The sequence below is a fragment of the Varroa destructor genome, unplaced genomic scaffold, assembly GCF_002443255.2.
Source record: "Varroa destructor unplaced genomic scaffold, Vdes_3.0 BEIS01000004.1, whole genome shotgun sequence".
NCBI classification, from domain to species: Eukaryota; Metazoa; Arthropoda; class Arachnida; order Mesostigmata; family Varroidae; genus Varroa; species Varroa destructor.
The window spans coordinates 48794123-48802901 of NW_019211457.1; the positions used below are offsets into that span (position 1 = coordinate 48794123).

Genomic DNA, 8779 nt, shown 5'->3' on the forward strand with positions numbered 1-8779 from the left:
AGAAAATTAAGATGTTTGCCCATTAGTCTATCGTCATAGATATTCACTACAAATTGGTACTTGTTTCATAACGAATCGGTATTATACCAATTTATTAGTCGATGCAATTGATTCGTAAATTATACTGTTATTAAATTATGTAAATTATTATTGGTACCCGTGGTACTCCGCCATGTCGTATGTGACATAGACATTCTAGCTGATATTCTAGCTATTTCTATATTAGCTCTTATAGTATTCTAGTATTCTAGCTGTTCGTATTGTAGCTGGTTTCATGTATGCATGAGGCGTAAGCATAATTGTATTAATTTGTGTGCCTTTGTGTGTATATGGCGAAAGTGGATCATCCTCCTAATAAGAAATATTCTGCTTATTAAGAATAACTAGATCTAGCTGCGTTTTGTCGTAGGATATTTCTGTGAACCCACTGAGATAGTACATTGTGCAGATTCGTAAGTTTTCTACTTTAGGTGCTGACTTTCAAACGCATGTTATCGAACAGACCATGGGAAGGTCTAGATTTGGGTGATAACGAATCGATATATGTATATTCTCGTTGTACCCTAAAAGTTAGCTTTTCTGATTGGAGTAACGAATGTTAGAAACTTATGAGTGGAAAGATCGATCAATAGTGTCGTATGGCCGCTATTAGGTGGTAGCACGACATCTGAGGAGGGTTGATGGAGACAGTATCACTAGCAGCAGGCTGCTTGATGATAGAAATTCACCGCTACGTGAATGTGAGTTGTGGGTTGGAGGCTGAATGACAAAGCAGTGCATGTATGTATTGTAGGATGGAAACCGTGTTGCGTCCTCATTTCGGTAGGTCCAACACACACCTACAACCAGTGTAAAGCGCAGTCCTGAAGTTGTACTGTGCCAATGTGTATACGTGTGCGTATGTGATTGAGGCAAAGAACGCTTGACTGTTCCTTTCATGGTTGCCTCTATCGCGATGGTCGCGATGAGAGCGACGTTGTAGGGACGAGAGCATAGGGACTCAGCAGCATTACGATCACGACGACAGGTTAAACGACGACATTGAGAGGGGCCAAATAAAGAGAGCGAATGGGCAATGCGCGGGGTTTTCAAAATATCCAACCTGAAAAGCCCGAGAGGGAGCAAGCACACTGGGAATTTCGGAGATGTCTGGAGGCTGAGTGTGTTCTCAGCGCATAGTAATGATGCTGTGGCTGTATGATAAGCTGTGCATACATATCGGAGAGATCAAACCATGCCGGGTGATTGGATAACTGAGCGCGCGGTACGGCGTAACCGTGAACAGGTTAGGAGGCTTTCAGATACAAAGGACGTCCTGGTGACAACAATATTAATCGAGCACCGTATACTGTACATATGCATATACGCACAACCTTTAGCTTGCCGACTGAGAACGTACTGCAGTCTGAAGTAATGTTTTGTAAGTAACGCTGGAAATTGACGTGAATAGTAGGAAATGAACTCAAATATGAAATGTGTGTTCGTATTTGAGCTAGATAATGCACGCTAATACAAACACAGAGCGGAAAAGATATGTATAGGACATGAGGCAGAATCCTCTATAAGCTCGGTTGAAATCCTATCGCTTGCCTGTCCGTGAATCGTTAAATATGAAAAAATTAACAAACTACCAATTACATAAACAGGATCATCATCGTACAATCCTATCTAGAAAAATAAGGAACGAACCGTCGCCTTGTGGATTGTCAACGTGTTCACTATTTTACAGAAGTTCACTTTAACATTAAAGCACCTACAAATGGATCCACGGCAACTTTTACATGACACTAACGGCAAATTGCCAGTTTGGAGATTTTGTGTTTACTAGGGTTGTTTTGATTGCTCTGGCTAATGACTTCCAAAGAAGCGTAGCTGGGCCCAAAGCGCCAACGTAAATTTGGTTCGTTGTAAGCATAACCATGAGCAACTTTTATTAACGCCTTTGTGTGGTGGCTCAATTGAGGACTCGTTGCATATAGAAAAGAAGCCGGCGCCACCGAAGAAGCTTATCACTTCTTCATTCGACGTCTTGGCACGCGCTTTCCGAACGGGTGTGCCAAACAAAATCGACTAGTAAAAGCCACCAAAACTATGGTCGCTGCTGCGCTCCGGACAAAATGCGTCCAGTCATCAATTCAGCTCTATAGACGATTCAGCAGCGATCGGCCATGAAGTAAATATCGAAACCGTCCCTCTAGCAGTACTACGGCGACGTCGGATGTCGTTACGGGGCAGCACTGCACGAGCGGACGGACGGACAGACAAGCAGATGAAGCAGTATGAAGAAGGAAAGACGGAGAACGAAGGCGAAAATGTCATGTCTATACTACAACACCACAAATATTACCACTGTTGCGGAATGGCCTTATTCTTTAGCGGGCCCCTAGTTCGCAGGTTCTGCTTCTTCTATTCGTTGCATAACGTATACGAATCAGTGTGTAAGCGAACAAAGCAGACTAGCGGAAAATGTAGTTTCTCTCCCAACAGCCTTTACAGTTGGACAATGCAGCGGCGACCGCCGCTTCAATCATATAGAAGCTGTAAAGCGAATTTACACTTGAATACAACGTCTGGGAAGCGCAACGTAGATACAGAAGCGGCTCAGTACTGAGTGTAGAAGTTCCGGGCTCAGTGAATCCCTCGTAGAGTAGAAGACTAAATGACTCTAAGGAGAAGTCCCGTCAGCTTGAGGCGTTTCGCAGGCCGGGCGTCCAATGCGCCTTTTGCGTCGAACGTATAAACTGATGAAAACCTCTCTTTCCTTTTTTTGTGTAGCTTATCGGAAGTCTTCGTCTTTTTCGTGTTTTTTCCCCCGTATTCGTTTCTCCGCCTCGAAAAATCTCACTGTCTTCGCTTCTGTCTTTTTGTGGCCCTTTGCTGCGCTCTCAGATATTTATTTTCGGAATTTCTTCACACGTTCGCTAACAGTACAACAGCATACATAGCGTACTGCACTTTTCCCTTATTCGTATCGCATTTATATGAAGCATATACGTAACTCTATCAAACAGACAAGCCCTCTATTTCGGAAAATATGTCTACCGTGCATATCCTGCCTGGGAATAGAGTATTTTTTAGCTTAGTCGGGTAAGATGCATGTAAGGGCCGCACCTAACATTTATCTACGAGAGAGAGCCTGCACACTATTTATTCATGACTACAAAAGGCATCTACTGATCAGGGGTTAGAGTAGTCAGTATTTGAGACCTTGTTGCATCAGTGGTATATCAGTCACCTATATTGTTCTAATTGCATAGTTGGCCATGTCACAAGGCATACCTTAGGAGGCATAGCTTTACATACCTACAACTTCAAACCTCTACATGATTTGTATATCTTTTGTGCAAACTCTTGAAGAGGAAAAAGGACGACTGGATAATCTACCGTGGAAACATCCTGGCTAAAACTAGATAATGATTTAAAGCTTTCCTGTTTTTGGTCAAAATTTTTTTGTGAATTTTATTGTAAAACAAATTAGCCATCCTAGTCCTACAGAACGAAGACAGTTTAAATTAGGTGTCATGGAAAACTTATTGGTAAAGATATTAGTGGACTTTCCATGAAACAAAGGAATAAAAGCAGAAAAATTAGTATTAAACGTCAAGGATTAAAATATCACGATTATAGGGACAGAGGGTTAGCGGCCGCAACAGTGTTGCTGGATGTTCCGTTGAGATCAGTCAAGAACCATTTCAGTTATGGTTACTGAGGTAAATTTAGCTTGACCCAAGCGGTGGAGGTTGTTAGTGGTTTGAAATTTAGGAGTTCGGTTGGAGAACATGGGATTTGTGTTGAGAGCTGACTCTGTACGGATGCAATGCGCAAACATATGCCGTGCTGAGTGCACAATGAATGCGTTGCATGGCATCTTTCCCTTTGCGAAAAAAGGGAAGATAACAGGGTTATGTATATGAAAGAGAATGGAAAGGGATGTAGGAGAACGGAAGAGAAATACTGCTAGTGGTCATAGTATTCATATTTGATTCATTAGAGAAGCAAAAATCGTCCCTGTTCATTTCCGTTTCCGGCCTTTATGTTACCATCACCTCGACTAGTAGCGCTGCCGTTTGCTTGCCCTCTAGCTTGATGCCGGTTAGTTTGCTTGCTTTCTTTCTTGCTCGATCACTTCGTTCCCCCGTCTGCTTCCTTCAAAAAGGGAGCCGTAAGAGAGAGCAACGGCAGAAGCAGTGGCTACAGACTCTGATATTCCCCAGTGGCACCCCAACCGTACACATGCACGTACGAACGTACATACTGGCGCTGGATGGGGTTAGCTGGCTGCTGACCGGCTGAATGCCGACGATGTGACGGAGTGACTGCGTCGAACCCTTTGTGGAACTGCGTCGAACATCAATTCAAATTGACGCTTGCCATCGGCCCTCTTTTTTCTACACGTCCCCATCCTTTCAGTCTTTGCTGAATGCGAACTATCATTGCTGACCTGAAACCATCAGACAATCGTTACGGCTCAAAAGTGGGATCCCATTGTTAAGGGAAAGGATTGTGACAAGCAAAGGCATCAACGCACAGTACAGCTCACACAGACAAACGATGCTTTATGTTTTGAGTCTACTATACATGCTTTTTCTAAAAATACTAAGAACCAATAATTTTATAATGAATTCATCAAATCGTTTTCGTCGCAATATGCTGCCTACAAATGAGTTTGCCTCGAAACGTATGTAAGTTTTTGCCGGTGATGGAAAAGTATAGTGTAACCAGCCACAGCTGGTTTCCTCAATATATCGAAATAACGTTGATAAAGCTGAGAAGATGTACGTGTAATAAGAACGCAATAATTCCGCTCAGATCTATCTACCACGGACAATTTACTAATTTTAATGAAGTCGTACCCGTCACTAATGAGCAAAGCTTTTAAAAGTACTTTAAAACGGTGCTTTCAAGATCTGGATAGAATTTAACTGTAGCAGCAACTTAGTAAATATTATCTGATATTCAAATTATTGATTTCTATTGCAGCCTCCTGAGTTGAAGTGAGTGATTTTCGGATACGGTTTAGCTTGTCGAGCTGAACAACGGTCAAACATTCAAATATAAAAACAGTGTAAACTTTTTCTAGGCAAAATAATAATGATTATAACACACGTATGAATAATAAATATTATTACTATTATTAATTTAGCATTATTGTTCTCTTCCTTAATATAAAAATAAATAATAGAAGTTCAACAAGCACTTACACTGTATAACGCTCACTCAATTTTCTTAGATTTTGTGATACGATAGAGAGTTAATATAACGTATCAGTTAGTGCGGATAAATGCATTTGTATTGGCAACAGTGATAAAGCAGGATTTATTTTGTACATGAATGGCGGTCTTTGTACAGTAAATGCTAATATTGAGTGTACCTGCCAATATATTCTTTCTTAATAGGAGCGGGTTAACTGGTTAGCTACGGGTCGTCTTGCTTATATTGTGACTCGGAGCGAAACTCGGTGTGTAGCACAATGGAACTGTAGAATGAAACATGGACCTTTCAGAGCGAGAACCATTCGGAGCTAATAGAAGCTACTCAAAGGACCCTTTCACTACTTATGATCTAAGTATTGCGGGTTTTTTTTACAGGCAAATGACGTAGTCTCATAAGTAATTCCGCTCGTTTGACGGATTCTCTGGATTAAAAGGAGTTATTACGCGTCACTTTGAGTTAAATTTTAGTCGAAGCGATTCTACACTGAGTCGTGTTACCTGCAGAGACAGTTTTCTTAAAAAGGCCGTAGTCTTGTAAAGTGTCCTTGCACATCTTACAAAAAAGCTTAAAGTTGGAGTCCAGTCAGTTCCGGCTAGTTCCGCACTCAGGCTGCTGTCAAAGGGATAGCTTAGGCCGTGTGTGAGCACTTTCAACTTAGCTTACTTAGCAAACTTAGATTGGATCGTGAAAAACATACGTAGGCTAATCTATAAAAGTGCAAACTTGCACAAAGGTGTAAAATGTTGAACATTGATTGTCTAATATCAGCAGATGGTCTAATATATATATTGTGCTCATCATCAGCCAAATCTTACAAAAAGAACAATTACAAGTTCTGTAAGATGCCTTATATTTGCGGCATGCACCATTGCAAAAAAACGTCGTTCTAGGTTTAAAAAACGACCCGATGTTTCAGAAATCCGCGAACTATCAGATTAGAAATATTACCGATATAACTCTGCATGCGCAGAACAGATGAAATAAATCAGATCTATTGGATATACTTTAAATGGGCAGTTTGCTATTGTTTACCTCTATGTGTAACAACTACAATAAGATATTGCACACCAATAGAAAATGTCAAAGAAAATGAAAAATAGACAATTTGAGTAGGGGGTGTAATTATAATTTCGGTAGTCAAACGTAGGTGTACAGAGATATTATAGGATGAATTGATGTCTAAAAATTGTCGTGCAATACCAAAACGGTTAATTGAGATGAAACTGAGCCTACCCCGGCATAAGAATAACTAGTCGAGTCAAGAGCGCAAGTATATTGCAAATGTTTCATGTAGTGGACCCTATTGAACCTTAAAGCTTTTCCTCAGTACTTGCACAAAAAAACACAATGTGAAAACTTTTACCAATTCTGTCACTCCAGTTCGTATTGTGGTTTCGTAAGAATCATTGCTAGCAGCAAGGTGGGCACAAACACTGATCAAAGGCCAGCTTCCCGCATACGAGCGGCTATTGTCGTGATATTCATCTTAGCGACAATAGTATGCAGTAGTTCATAGATAACCGTTCCTTAGTAGGTGTCGGACCTGACGATTTCTGACCATTTGTCGTGTCTGATAGCATTCAAACGGTCGTGACTAGCAAAGTAGCCAAAAAGTTGCCACCCACCAATGCCATAACCGCCTTTGAGAGGTCATGACTCGTAATTCTAGTTCGGATACCAACTTAGAAAATGAAAAAGTAATACGCTAGAATCTATCGAGCACTGGATATTACACTCATGATTTCGTTTGTCCAGGGTAGTTGGACAAGTCATTTAGAATCATTGATCTTTACAACTAAGAAATATGCTCTGACAGTGTACAATTCAGCAAAAACAGACACGACGATGAATCATTATAAATATAGAGGTAAAGGCTGTATAATAAGTAATATACTAATAAGAAAACCGTTTCTAAGTCCTTAGTCGACGTCGGATTTTATATTCGTTTTTAAAAAGGGTCGAAAGTTGCGTCACTTTGTGGAGATTCTGATTAAAAATTATTAACACCTTTTAGCACCACATAAAGAAATGAAACTCGAAATCTAAAAACCTGTTTGTTTCGATAAGCACCTTTTCTATTTGTAGAAGGAATTATTATTGTTAACTGTTTTACTAGAGATCTAAAATAGTTTAAAACTGTCACTGGTAGTTTAACTTGAAAAAGAACTCCAAATATCAGCCTAGATATATGCAATTTTTATTATAATTTCTATTTTAAAGCAACATATATTCTAGTTTATCATAACCTATAAACCAGAGCACATGGCGCAATGTTTCAGCTAGCAAAAATTTTAAGAAACAACACGTTTTTGAAAAGGTGGTTACGATATAATAACAGAGAATTTACTTGCTTCTTAGGTAATATACTGTCATCTTTAAAAATGCGAATACAAATTATGTACACGCTCTTTTTTAAACTGTCTTAGCTTGTTTGTTTCGGAGCAGGCTGTCAGTGAACAGGGCAACCATCTGAGAAACTATGCAGTCAAATTTGACCGTTTAGTTCAAATATCATAGGTCAAAATGAAACCAGCATCTGTGTCTTACGAGAGCACTGTTCATATTTTGAGGACGCAAGGCGATTTTGTCGATATCCCAAAAAGTACCTGAAGTGTCAGAATAAGACATGTTTAGTATAAATTGGTGATCAGCTGATAGCATTTGATGTCAAATTAAATGAGATTAAAGATCTTTTTGCATCTGTATTTTCCCATACTCCAGTGAATGGTGGCTTAGATTATAGCTCAAGTTCTATATCACCTGAACATTCTAAAGATTATACCGAAGTGACGCTTTGCAGAATATAATTGAATTATAGATGGCTCTACAATAGTAGTTTATAACGATATGTACTATTGGGACCACTGTACTTTATGTTTAGTTGTTTTTATCATGAAAGTGGGATTCCAAAATATTTTGGACCCTCAATAGTGTTACATCCATCTCTAGCTCGGGCGTTAAGAAGTATTGTCTCGCAGCACAATCGTCGATGGTGTTTGAAAAAGTTTTGAATATTTCGTTAGACGAAGACTAACATGAATACGCAACGGGCATTTCAATAAAACGTTAGGCAGTATTAGACCATTCGATGTTGCTGTAAAAACTGAATGTATCAAAACATTGACACTTCCTGAATAGATAAAAAGTTATCTGAGCTATGGAACGTCTTTGGCAAAGATGAACAGTGATTTAAAAGAGGTCTTTACGTGTCCAGCTGGGGTTTCTAGAACCTTCTCTCTTTCGTACTTCCTTCCAACATATTAAATAGGTAATCTTCAGGGGATTTTTCATATGTGCTTCACGTTAGAGGCATAAGGGTACACACAAAGGTTGAAGACAACTGACTGAGGATCAAAGATTCTTGCTGGCAGTGCTAGGCGGGCTCTTGAGGTATGTATTGAAAACGAAATGCTTATGGGAATCCCAAAATGTGCCATACAGATTTAATGAGTGTCTTTTAGGGTAAATTTTAAGAATAGTCGCTTCAAAAATGTAATGTTCAAAACATCAATTGAAATTAAAATTTTTATCATACGATCCTGTGAACGAACATTATATATATATA

At 39.6% G+C, this 8779-nt stretch overlaps 1 protein-coding gene across 4 annotated transcripts in view; it reads left to right on the forward strand.

Annotated features, from left to right (window-relative positions):
- LOC111248999 (uncharacterized) overlaps window positions 1–8779 on the forward strand; it is a 77426-nt gene that overhangs the window by 63445 nt on the left and 5202 nt on the right. The gene's annotated exons all lie outside the window — the stretch shown is intronic.